Genomic DNA, 13919 nt, shown 5'->3' on the forward strand with positions numbered 1-13919 from the left:
TGTATCCCTGATCCATCTGGCCAGAAAGGATTCCTTAGGAGTACCTTTGCCACTTGAATGTGCTCAACATTCAGGAGGGGAATCCTGAGTACCAAGGCTAGAACCTCAGGTATCTGCTCTCTATCGGAATTTCGGTAAAGCATTTCAACTCTGCCCAAGACACGGAATCTCAGATAACTGTAAGGACAGGAGACAATTACAAGGATGAAGACCAGAATAGCTAACCACTCACTTAGAGGCCCCATTTCAAAGAACATGTTCACTCCTCTGACAGCTGAAAGCCTCTCAGATGAGAAAAAGGACACCCCGAGGTTTGTGCCCCATGCAGAATGCAGGAGCAGTGGTTACCATCTGACCTGCTCACAGTGACCCTCCGCTGGACCCAGCAAAGCTTCTACGCCTCATCAACCACTCACTTGGCTTTAATAGTCCCACCTAGTTGTCCTAAAGCGTTTGTCTCCCTCAGTGACAAAACATATGTCTGCAAAGTTGATAAACTCAGATCTGATGTGTTTTCCCCATTTCATTCCTAATCAGCTCCACAGTGTGCAGGGTGTACATTGGGTCTGTTCGGTCCACTGATAAGAGGCAGAAAAAAGAACTGACAAAGACGATCATATAGGAAACCAGAAGAATGGGCATTGAGGAAAGCAACTGTGGATTCTTCCCCTTCATTCTCAGCTGACAGGCTTTGAAGTCTGATGGACTTGGGTTTAAGCCCCAGTTCTACCGTCGACTATCTGGATAATCTCAGGGTCCTCATCTATTAAACTAAATAATAACTGAGTTACCTATGGAGTTATCATAAGAATTGAATGAAAATACATATAAGTCATTCAACAGTGCCTGAGTCACAGTAAGTCCTCAATCTGTACTTAGCAGCCATCACGGAGCCAAGTTCCTAGTAGGAGCACAGTTGCTGTTAGAAACAGGTAGGCTGGGAAAAAGTCATGAGGGAAAGATACCTTCCTTGACTTTCTTCTCAGTCATCTACTTGGAGACAAGGGACGTTCTTAGTGGAAAGATGTTATAAGTTCTACTTCCCTGCTCCTATCATGGGGAATGCTATAGCAACTCCCGCTCTCAGAGTACTTCTGGTCTCAAAACCAGCTGTGGGGTAAGGTGCTGGGCCATCCAACATGCCTCACCCAAGCTGTAACATCAAGGGAGCAGGAGATGCTGCCTCCTATAAGAGAGGTCTCGGCAGGCGATGCTCTGCCACATAAATTAATCAAGAAATAACTGCATGTCCAGCATTATTTAGGCACTGAGCGGGTTGTAAAAGGAGGAGTTCCTTCGACAAGGAAGGTATAAGTTGCTGTAACATTAGGAAAATACTATCACTGGCCCTGATGTCATAAAGCACTTACCTTAAATTTAGTCTTACAAGATTTTCTTCTGAACATACTAGTCATTAGTTTACAGAGTCTAACTCAGTATTTTTCTAAAATTGGAACACCTTCCACGTGAGATCCCCAGACACAGGTACGAAACGCAGGGACAGAGATAATGAGCTCTAGCAATAAACCAAGGAGCGAGCGTCAATTTTCAAGAAAACTAGGCTCGGGACAAAAATGACAAAGGGCTTTATAAATGAAAAGCAATACCTGAGTTGTATCTGGAGGCGCCTGGGTAGCCAGGACAGACTACAGGACACAGCTGCAGTGACGTGGAGCGGCTGCTAATCTCAGAGCTCGCCTCAGGGGCAGCTCCCCGAGAGCAAAGCAAGATCATCCCACTCCCTCGGCAGATGCCTCTCCTTCGCCGAGCTCCATGGCGTTCGGTTACATCTGAGCTCAGTTTCATCCACGTTGTGAGCTAATTACAAAGAATCCAGAAGTGTGGGAATGGACTGGGAATACTGTGGGCTGCTTTAACAAACCTTAGCACCATCTGCCAAAATATTAAGATGCTTGTTTAAAAAGCCGGCTGCCAGAGAAGGAGGTCTCAGCACTAACAGCGGGAAGTTCTCTTTAATAATTATTTTACTTCTCTTTCCTACACACAAGCAGGGCACTGCACACAAGCAGGGCGCTGAGCCCAAGGTGAACAGGCCAGAGCTAAAAGACCATGCCTGCTTAGATTCTCCTTCTGGCCCAGGCGCCGGCAGGAGGGAACCTAGAGCCTGTTCACACAAGGAAACGAGACACGGTCAAAAGGAGGCCTGTTTGCACACTTCCGTGAGCAACCACAGTTATTCGGGCAAATGAGTAAGATCATTAAAATCCCTTTATTTTTTATAACTGGTGGCAGAGAAACATTTCAAGTGCCTATGTACTTAGGAAAGACAGCTCCCTCGGTAATCTGAGACTCACGGGGTGTGGGGCTCCCTTCGTATGCTAGATGTTTCTCGAACGGGAGCAACTGCAAACACCCTCAGGTTTGTGGGCAAAGATCAGGCCAATAGTCTGAGTCCAAGGGGCTTCGCTAAGGAAAGCACAGAAAAACCTTATACGATTTACTGTCACTGTTAAAAGGCCCAACACAGTCATACCCGTGGCCAAGATCTGAACGATGATAGCCCTGGACTTCGTACTCTCTCAGCAAAGGGCAGTCTATTTATCAGTCTGCTCTGAGTGATGATGACAGAAGTAACAACAACAGGAAAATTAACAGCAGCACTTACCATTTCTTCAGCACATACCACGGACCAGGCCCTTTGCTAAGGGCCTCCTATGTTCTATATTAATTCTTCCAACACTCTGAGGCAGTTACTGTTATCTCATCTTATAGGGGAAGAAAACGGATGCTTCCAGAGGGCAAGGACCTTATTACCCAAGAACTCATCAGCTAGGAAAGGGCAGAGCGGGCTGTAAAGCCAAGCTGCCGACTCACACATACCCGCTGAGCTGCAGGCCCATGGACAGGGCCTCGCCCGGGCCAGCTTAAGTATCATAAGGCTGTAAATGGTAATAAGGAATTTTTAGAGTCCAGGCAGCCCACATTCACGAGCCTTCACTCGTGCCATGATTGCTGGGACTTGGCCACTCTGTCTACCTGCCTTTCTGCCCTTACCAACTTGCTTCCACTCTATAGCCGCCCCATTCACTCCCTGGCTACGCAGACTGATTGTCTCTGCGTCGGGTACCAAGGGTCCAACAAGTGGAGGCCAGGCACAAAAGCCTGGGCCGCAAGGGCTGCAGAAGCCATGTCCTCAGCAAGAGCTGTGGGAGAGACAGACAACCCTGAAGGGCCGTGAGCACGGTGGGCCATGCTGCTCATACAGAGTGGAAAGCAACTCTGCATCCATATCTGGATCCCGCCTCACAGTTTCGGCTTTCAGAGATTATTTATACCCAAAAGGGCACAGAGAATTATTGCTCAGTCCCAGCAGTCTATAAGGAGTGACTATCCAGATAAGCAAGTACGTACACAGGAGCTTTCCCACTAGTAAGTACAGAAAGTACCAGTGAAGACAGGCTGGTAGCTTGTGAAGGGTCTTCCTCCCCTTCTTCACTGTGTCTGTTTCAATGTCCTTTTTATCAGACTTTACAAGTGCACGGGTTCCAATTTCCACTTACCAGGAGGCTGGTCATTTTTCATCATGACGTCGAGAGGTGGCTCCGAGTTTAGCTCAACCATCTGTCACCCCTCACAAGCCTGAGGGGTTCACAGCAGGACCAGAAGAGTCTGCCAACCCTCTCCAGCGGGCTCTCGGGACAGGGTTACAAGTCACTCCCAAGCCTGGTGGACCAGACAGGAAGAACACACCCCCACACATGACTAGGCAGAGCCAGACGCACGGGTCTGATAGGTCAAAACGAAAGCAAAGTAACCCTCCATGGAGAGAAAACCCTCCCCTGAGACATTCACGATCAAAGACACAGTGTTCACACTGGACACTACCTTCAAACTCCAAGGGTCTCTCCAGCAAAGAAACTAAAATGGTCTATGGGGAGTAAGGGCTCCTTTTTACCTACACAAAAAATGAAAGATTTAGCAAACATTTAGCTGCAACATAAAAGAGCAACTAACTTACAGTAAGCATAATCAATCCACTGGAAAGAATACTTAACTTTTAAAAAGGCAGGGCATTTTAAAACCTTTGCCTAAGAAAATTAAGCTCTGAGGACAACAGTATTAAAATGTTAGATCAGTCCCCACGTCTTCCTACATTTCACCCAGGTGGTCCTCCGCAGCACAGACCTTCCTGCCAGAGACAGTTTATACGGGATGGGGGTGGGCGAGCGGAAGAAAGGTGTATTTCACAAGCCTTTCTATAAAATGGCATAACCCCGAGATACTCTGCTTAACAACGTGTCCAGCCTCTTAAACACACCTCTGGCGAACCAGAGCAGGGCAGGCCTGAGGAGGCGCGCCAGGTCTCGAGTCATCCTGGGGTTCGGTCAGAGGCTCTGCCACTTCCTAGCCTCGTCAATTCGGCACGTCCTGGCCTCACTGAGTCTCATTCGTACCCCCCCCCCCACCTGGAAGTGAGGACATTAGCACGAGCCCTATTTCACCAGAGCATGACGATCCGATCAAACTGAATATTTAAAACTTGAAAATCCTGGGGTAGGCATTAGGCATTTTCATTTTTAATGGCTGCAATGGACTCAAATCTATTTTACCTACCTCTCAACAAAACAAGGCACGTGCTGAGAATGGGTACCGGGCTCCATGTTCAGGCCCAACTTTAAATCTCACTCTGCAAATACATCTTGGGCACTGATTTAAGCCTGTTCCTCAGCTGTACAGTTCATTTTACGGAACTGTGAGGGGCCTCGCACGGGGCTAGGCTAACTGCAAACTCCATGAAACACTGGTTTTCTTCTTCTAGCCCTGTGGTCCCTTCCAAATAAAGCTTCTGGAATTATCTGAGGGCTCTGTGACACCCCTGTTGTGTAGTAAGTACATATACATGCCATGCCCCAAAGGAACACCAAAACCAACTTTTTCCTGAGGGATATTTTCCAGAAAATATCCTTGCAAATTTTTTCAACTCGTACGTTGTTCCGAAAGCAAAAAAAGTTGGAACGAAAGAAATTCAAAGGGAGTGTAGCTTTTAAAATCCTGACATCAGTCATATAGGCACCTCCTCCCTTAAGAGTTACTTTATGTGTCTGAGTAACTGTGTGTAAATGAGTTAGTTGAAAACTAAGGGCAAAGGCGTGAAAACGTTACTTACCCAAGCTTCATCTGCAAACCTAAAAAGTCAATATACTGAGTATTACACCCACCACAGGTAGTGAAGCAACTTTTTTTTTTTTCATTAAAACATCAAATACTTAAACATTATGGGGGGCGGGAATCCTCTAGAAAAAATTACTTTGGGGATGTGTGTGAATTTCTCAGTGCCACTGCTGTTTTTAAATATCATGTTACAAACAAGAACACAATAAGATTTCATTTTGACACAAAGGCAAATATACTTCCTAGAACCCATCCAATAGCCACCACCCTGCAGATTGAGCAGTACTTCCTGACCGCCCTAATCAACGGAATTGTTTGCAATCCTCAAAGGTACCTACCATCCCCTCAAAAGAAAAACACAGGAAAACACCTGAGGCAAAGTAGTAGGTGGCCAACTCTTGCTTGCACAAAAAGTGCCCAAATCATTTTATAAAGAGAGCACGGATGGCCACGTCAGCTGCTGAGGTCTGGTCTGTGTGTCCTGACTTGGCAAGAGGGAGGGGGTGAGAAGTTACCAAGTTCTTAAAAGTAGAATCTCAGAAAAGCTGAGATGTGCATTTTTTTTTTCCTTTTTGATGGAGAGAGAGCAATGCTTCATCTGGTCAACCCGTTAAATGGTTTATAGACACTGTTGGGACATGGTTCTCCTGTTCTATTTATCTCTGTATAGTATATAGAGATTTTCTCTTTCCCTAGTGACCACAGAACAGTTTTCCATCAGCCTTAGTCCTTTTATAGGGTAACTTTTCCATAAATAGATGTGGAAATGTTGTGGACTCCATCTTCAGCCCTTGGTAAAAGGCCCGAGAATTGGTTACACAGGATCTTAACCTCATTCAGTGCAACCATTCAAATGATACTTGGACTAGCCCAGCACCAGTGGCCACCCGACCACTGCTGGAAGGGGGGCCAGGGACAGGGCAGCTCCCAGCAAGCACCCAGACCTAGTGAGGCAATGTCTGAGCCCAGCGATCTGTGTTTAACAAGCTCTCCGGGTCACTCGTCAGCATGTTCAAGTTTGAGAAACACGCCTTGGAGTCCTCCAGCCTTAGTGAGCATATGGATGAAGCGGGGAATTCTGCTGAAATGCAGATTGTGGTTCAGTAGGTTGGCTGTGGGAGACAGTCTGCACGTCTAACAAGTTCCCAGGTGATACCAAGGCTGCTGAGCCACAGACCACACTCAGAATAGCAAGACCTTGGAGAACAGAGCCCGACACTCTCAGTCTGGGTACTGTAATAATTCATTAGCTGTCTAATTAGGAAGCCAAGATTACGGTGTGTTGAAGGGGAGAGGCTGTGATGGTGTGTAATCGGACCACTGCCTGCAATGCTGTGCATTTTATTTTAGAAGATCCCATACTTTCCAGTTTTATGCACTTCAATTTAGACTGTGAGTGCTACAGCAAAATGTAATTCCAGGTATCATTTCACATGATGCTGCTCCGTTTCTAAATCACAGCCGGGAACCTGGAGGTCTACAGTTCTAATCACACAGTAAGTGCCCACCGTTAGTCAGTTCACTTGCTCCTTTACCTGATTTCTTCACCTGCCACATGAAGGCAGTTATGCCAACTAATCCACGGGCTTATGCACTCTTTACAGGTACACGCAATAACGTGTGTGACCAACGGGAAACAGTCAAAACAGAAACAGCCGCAACTGCTACTGATATAAGAATTTTCTACACACAGAAAGCGGTGAGATAACAGAGTATCTATCTTACCACCAAGAGGACAACTGCTCTCCTGTCTCTAAAGGCAGGAAAAGTAAGATATTAACTTGAACTTGGTTCCATTAAAGTTTGCAAGCTTTCTGATCTCTTGGAGGTGCATGTACCACAAGACACAAAGGAATAATCTGAGTTCCAGCCCCAAAGGTAGTGACCAAATACAGTAGCCCCCCGTTATCCACGGGGGATACGGTCCATGACCCCCAGTGGGTGCCTGAAACCTCAGAAAATACCAAACCCTATTTATACTACACTTTTTCCTACACATACATACCTATGATAATACTTAATTTATAAATTAGGCACATTAGCAAGTAACAATAACTAATAATAAAATAAAGCAATTATAACAATATACTGTAATAAAAGTTATATAAAATATGGTGTCTCTCTCTGGCTTTCTAAATACCTTACTGTACCGTACTCACCTATTCACTTTACGGCTTCTCTTTACCATGTCTGAATTGCCAGCATCGTTACTCTGGTGCTCCGGGGCCCTTAAGTAAGTAAAATAGGGATTGATTAAACACAAGCATGGCTGGGCCATGACAGCTGATCCCACAACCAAGATACTAGTAAGTGACAAATGGGTGAGGAGCGTCCACAGCGTGGAGACGCCCAACAAAGGGAGGACTCCCATCCCGGGTGGGACGGCCTGAGATTTCACCACGCTACTCAGAAAGGCAGGCAATTTAAAAGTTATGAATTGTTTACTTCTGGAATTTTTCATTTAATATTTTTGAACCTCAGCCGACCATAACTAGAACCACAGAAAGCGAAACTGCAAATGGGGGCGCCTCCGGTACATCATTTATCGTTTACCTACCTGGAGACGGGGAACTCTCCTTTACCTTTTATTTAGCAGTGATGAGAGAAGCTAAAACATTTTTAGCCCACCAGGGGCTGCCTGGTCTGCCCAAGCCTCAGATTTTCCTATCTGTAAAACAGGGATAATATTATGTATCTTTCAGAATTATCATGACCATTTGCAATAACCCATGTGAAACGCCCAGCGACATTCAACAGAAGAAAGCGGTTATGACAAGACAGTTGTATACGACTGTGACAGTGCGTGAGAGAGATCTGCCCGGGCACACCCGACACCTCCACACTGTATGTCACCAACTAAATGTTTCCGTCACCCCCCCCCCACAATTTTCACATGTTGCAATCTAATCCCCGGTGTGACGGAACTTGGAGGTGGAAGCTTTGGGATGTGAGTAGGCCACGAGGGCAGGCTCTCAGGCACGGGATGTGGCCAGAGAGCAGGCTGGTATCTTTTCACGATGGGAGGTCACCAGGAGAAGCTGGAAGTCTGCAAGGGGCAGAGGGGCCCTCGCCAGAACCCCACGGCGATGGGCCCCTGATCTCAGAACTAAGAGAGAAGTTTCCGCTTCCGCCGAGGCAGCCCTTGAGCAGCGCTACCCCATGGCCGGGGCCTCCACAAGGCCCACAAGGTGGCCAAGAACGTGAGCGAGCAGAGGCACAGCCACCGCGGGCGCCTCGCCGAGCACACCAAGCTCGCGGGGGACAGGATCCCAGAGGTGTGTGGCTTTGCCCCCTACGGGCGGCGTGCCACGGAGCTGCTCAAGGTCTCTAAGGACAAGAGGGCCCTGAGATTCACCAAGGAAAGGGTGGGGACACACATCCCTACCAAGAGGAGAACCGAGGAGCTGAGCAACGTCCTTGCAGCCATGAGGAAGGCAGCAGCCAGGAAGGACTAAGCCCCATCCCATGTCTAATAAAACCTGTCAAGAAGAAAAAAGAGAAAAAAAAAAAAAGAGAGATAAATTTCCATTGCTTATAAGCTTACCAATCTATGGTATTCTGTCACAGCACCGTGAACTAAGACTATATTTCACACCACGATATTCTTGTATGGCTCTCTTAGGACTTGGATTTGGTCAAGAAATCCCAGTAGCCAAGCTATAAACTCTAAGCAGGAAATATTCTGTTATATAGAGCAAATTCAGAGAGGCCAGGTTAGTTTTCTAGCTATTAACACCTTAATACATCCATAAAAACGGCAAAAGCTGTACAATCTTATATTGATAAATGTACACAAAAACCAGGTCATATGGGACCCCAAGAAACAGGCCCAAAACAGTTCAATTTCTCTTTACAGTTCTGCCTCATACACCATTCAGACATAGGACCAGCTTATACATGTCCAACAGAAAAAAACATCAACTGCTCATATCCCTAATATTCACACTTTGCAGGCCGTATCAAGAATAAAAACAGAAGGTGTGGCAAGTCCCTGGTGTGTCGACTGGCACTTTCTTCTGGGCACAGTAATTCCTTTCCCATGAGTTTGCTGGCATCATCATTTTACAACTCAGGTATTATTTTCAACCCTGACTCACCCTCAAAACAAGCAAGCAAACCAGAAATGTCTACGAAACACAAGTATTAGGAGCACTAACTTCCAGACAGAGAAAATAAATGTACGAATAAACTAGGGCCCGGCTGGGCGTGGCTCAGCGGTTGAGTGTCGACCTGGGATCCAGGCGATCGGGGTTCGATTCCCGGTCAGGGCACATGCCCGGGTTGCAGGCTCGATCAGTGACTCTCTCATCATTGATGTTTCTATCTCTCTCTCTCCCTCTCCTTTCCTCTCTCTGAAATCAATAAAGATACATTTAAAAAAAAAAAAGAATAAACTAGGTCCTACACCAGCCCTAATGCTGAGTAAGCAGCAGCCCCTCAAACTTCATGCTTCCCTTTTATGTGTCCACGACGATTCTGGGCACTTACGATGCACAAAGCACTGTGGTGGACACAGAGGGGAAGGAACACTGAGCTCAACCTCAGAAAGATCCTATTCCCAAGGAATTTCCCAGTCTAGGATATGAGGTAAAACATGAAATGACACATCTATATTCTGTAGACTGCACAGAAACAAACAAAAAATACCAGCTGGGCTCTTTTCCAAGAGGAAATGTACTAGAAGCAGTAAAACCAAACTGCCTCATTTCAGGGCAAAATCAAGTATTTCCAATGTGGTTGCCCAGTTAACCATCCCGGTTGCTGGGACGTGAAGATGGCGGGCTCTGGAGTCAGACGGCTCGCGGCAGCCTGCTGGGCTCAACGATTCGCTGCCTGTGGTCCTTGGTCAAGCTTCTCAAACTAAGTCTCATTTTATTCCTCTGTAATACGGGGATCATTGGAGTACCTCTCCTGTGATGTTACGACTGACATACTGCATATAAGCTGGTTAGCATGTTACCTGACCCAAAACATGCAAACAAAGACAATTTTTCCAAGTGAAACCTAACTTAGGAAGAGACAACCACAGCCTTCTCAGGACGTCGAGAGAACACAACAGAAGAGGAAAATAGCCAGAGTAGGAACACCTCGTATTCCTACACCCTCTACAGCCCATTCTAACCCCTAGACCGCATGTCTCTACCTGGGCTGAAAAACCTCCCTGTTGTAGAGCCCGTCCTGGACTTGCCCTAGAGGCTGTGCACCAGAATCTAGGGCTGAGCCTCAAGCATCTATATCAGTGAGCTTCCAACGGGAGGACCACACACACCTAAATCTGAACCGCTGTGGAAGGCAGCACATTTTTTAAGTATTGCATGATCTGCTTTAGACACGATTCGGCTAAGCTCCGATGCTTTACTTTGAGGCTAATACAATTAGTTTACCTAAGATTATGCTGACACACTGCTTTCAAATGTACTTATAATCAAATCTGAGCATTAGAAAGCTGTGTCTAAGAGACACACTTCAATTCTAATTTTGTGGTACTCTAATATATACAGGTTGGGTTTCCGAAAGGTTTAAAAACATAAGAGGTTGTCTCAGAGAGTTTGAAATACCAAGACAGCCATCAACGATCCATATTTTACAAATATTTAATCTTCAGAAGGGAAGAGGGAACAACGTCTTGCACTTTGCTGAATGTTTTCTGTGTTCAATTCACAGTATGATACTTTTAGGAGACTATAGTATCACTTAAAAATAAAGTCATCCAAAGAGAGAAAATTTATACAGAAAATTTTCATTAAAATTACCAAATTAATTTTTAATTCACCAGTGTTCATTCATCTCCCTTTATATGAAAAATCTTATTGGAAGGGGAGTGATAAAGAACTACTTCGCTTGACTAAGGAACAGATCCAAGCTGGCTGAACAAACAGATTGCCATCTGGTCAATCAACTGCCATTGGAAAGGCTGCTTTAAGTATATCTTCATATAAGTGTCTAAATCTAATCAAACTGTAATGACTTCTATTTAATTTATGCTAGCTAGCAGGAAACTTCCATTGTACATTTCAGATTCCCACTGTAAGATGATTACCAAAACCCTCTAAGATTCCCAAATGAATCCTCCAAATATAAACAAGGTAACATATCCTGATTCCACTCTACTGAGAAGCCACTATAAACTGGTCTCGTGCATTAGAGCAAGCTCTAGCAGCCTTTCAAATAAAGCCAAGTTCATCAGCCAAGTGCTTCAGCTCAATACGCTAGCAGTAAAATACACAAAATACGTATTTTCTTACTTACCAAAGTAACTGGTTATAGTACAAAAAAGTGAGCAGGTGGCTGGCTACCCCCCAACTCTGAGACTATCTACTCTTCTGCAAAATGGGGATGAGACGATTCCCTGCCTCACAGGTTACTGTGAGATCCAAATGAGGAAATGCACAAGAAAAGCTTATTGCGAAGTCTGAAGCAGTCTGATTTTTAAATACGTACACACACGTACGTCTCTAGCTGAACCATTTCCAAAGGCAAAAGTGCAGACACTATAAAAATAGTGAAACAAACCCCTCCTCTGAGCTGCTGCTTCTGGAGGGTCGGGCATCACCCTGGAGAGCACTCGGTGAGAAGCCCCCCTTTCCTACGCCTGGAAGTCAACAGGCACCAGGGTGTGTCCTGGGAATCTCCTCCTCGCACCTACACATGCCAAGTATCCCACAAAAGCCCCAATGAGTCAAGAGCAGTGGACAGGAGTAAACACGAAAAGAACAAACTGCTGAGAATAAAGGGTAGTGTTTTGGGATGAGCCGTCTCCAGGTCTACACGGGGAGGATTCGGAGAGAAGGGACAGGCGGAGGCCCCTTCCCCACGGAACGGCCACAGCCATGCGGGCTTCCAGGAAGCAAGGTGCTGATGTGACTGATCCAGGCGACGTGCCGAGGGTCCCACTGTACATCTCATCTGGCTCCGGATCCCCCGCTCGAACTTGCGAACACAGTAGACTCCAGAAGCAGCACATGAAAAACAATCCACGCGCAGATTCTAAATGTGCGGCGGGCCTTTTGTGGCCTCCGCTGGAGCGTTCAGTATCTAACTAACAGCTGCAACTGTGACTGTTCTAGCTAATTGCTCTCAGCAACAAAAATAAACAGTCGCTCCAGGAAGAAGACTGTACCCGCCAACTACTAGTACATTTTTTAACAGTCAGGCATCTCAAATCTTGGTTTTAAAGCCTTGATACTGGTAAAGAAGTCTCAAAGAACAAACAGGGTTGAGGTGGCCAGAATGAAAGTCCTTATTTTGTAACTAATCCCCCCCCTCGCCGTCCCATTGTTCAGCTACCCACCCCCACCTCCGGAAAGAAAAAGAGAGAAAAAGGGAAGTGTCTTGTGTCTGGAAGAATTTAAGCAATCTGAGATATTTTAACTCATATATAACTTTATAGCATATGGGGGGAAGGAGTCACATTGATTGGAGCTATTTTTAAAGTGCAGCTCTACCGTAAAAATAGACATTTACTCACAAGGATGCTTGAATAGAGAACAGGCCCAATCTATGTCTCATTGTTAGGAAAGGGGTGGAAAAAGGCTGGCGGGCTTTCAGGAGAGCTGTTTACGGTCCGCCTGTGATGTCAGGGCAGGATCCAGGTGGACACTAACAAGCAGCCTTCAGCTTTCTCAATCCTTTGAAAAGTGCTCGTCTCCCATCAGCTCCTCTGAGCACATGCAAGGAGGAGCCAGCATTTACCCAGGCCCTGGCAAGAGAGATCACGGCAATCAGAGACCCGAGGTAAGGAGGAAAACTCACTCACCCACAGCTGGATAGGCCGGCTTCCTCGCCTCATTGCTGTCTGGGGAGGGAGCACTTCCTTCTGCTATGGAAAGAAAGGAGAGAAGCAGCTGACTCATCAGTACTCTGGACCATCTACGTGTCCTCTGTCTGCAAGGAGAACGCATCACTCATAATTCTCTCCATCCAGGCTCCTGCTCCTTACAAGTTTACAAACCAAACTGTCCGCCTCAGAGAGTGGCAAGTTAAGCATATAGGCACCTGCCCACACTGAGAGTTGAAGACATCAGCCCTAGGTTCTGGGCTTCAATTTGTCTTCATGGAGGAAGGGAGTTGTAAGGGAAAACCAAGCGGAATTCCTGATTTTTATGCCTCCCTGACAGAACGTCAGCAGCGATCCATACAATAAAAACCAGACGACAGCCTGCAGGTGCCACGTCTTACACCACAATCAGAAATGCATTACTTTATGTCTGTTAAAAAAATCTTTTCCATACACTCATGTAAATAAATCAAAAAAAGTGAAAACATCCTTACCAAGGGAAAAAAAAACCCACAGATTTGGTGTTTAATCTTTATGAAAAATGAGTAGCTATGTCATCATGACTTTAAAAGTATCAGCGTAATCGGGTATTTTTTCAGGGGAAGGCTAAGTAGATTTTGACTGGTACTTTTTGTACTTAATAAATTTTCTACAGTGACTATGTTATCATTGATTGAAATTATCCACAAGGATGTAAGTTATATAAAATGTGTCAAATAAAATACTACATGCACTTACTTCTATTCAATTTCTATATGCCTTGCATATCCTGCAGGATTCAAAAAATCTGATCCCACAAAGGGGCACAGTTAATGTGAGTTAATTCAGCATCTATTTTAGCACTTTAACAACAACAAAAGGCAGAGTTCCGAGAGCCAGGAGAACTGGGATCAAGTGCCAGGCCTCGTGTTAGCAAGAGAACCTTGGAGAACCTTCACTTCTCTGGGCCGCCTCACATCTACACAAACAAGGTGCTGAACAAGACCCTTGAGGTGTCTTGCGGCTCAAC

At 45.7% G+C, this 13919-nt stretch overlaps 1 pseudogene across 1 annotated transcript; it reads left to right on the forward strand.

Annotated features, from left to right (window-relative positions):
* The first annotated feature begins 6141 nt into the window (after positions 1-6141).
* On the forward strand, positions 6142-8588 carry LOC308563566 (large ribosomal subunit protein eL36 pseudogene; annotated as a pseudogene). The gene is made up of 2 exons: positions 6142-6236; positions 8238-8588. The product of its transcript is annotated as a large ribosomal subunit protein eL36 pseudogene (transcript).
* Positions 8589-13919: the final 5331 nt, after the last annotated feature.

This window comes from Miniopterus schreibersii, assembly GCF_964146895.1.
Source record: "Miniopterus schreibersii genome assembly, chromosome: 11".
Taxonomy (NCBI): domain Eukaryota; kingdom Metazoa; phylum Chordata; class Mammalia; order Chiroptera; family Miniopteridae; genus Miniopterus; species Miniopterus schreibersii.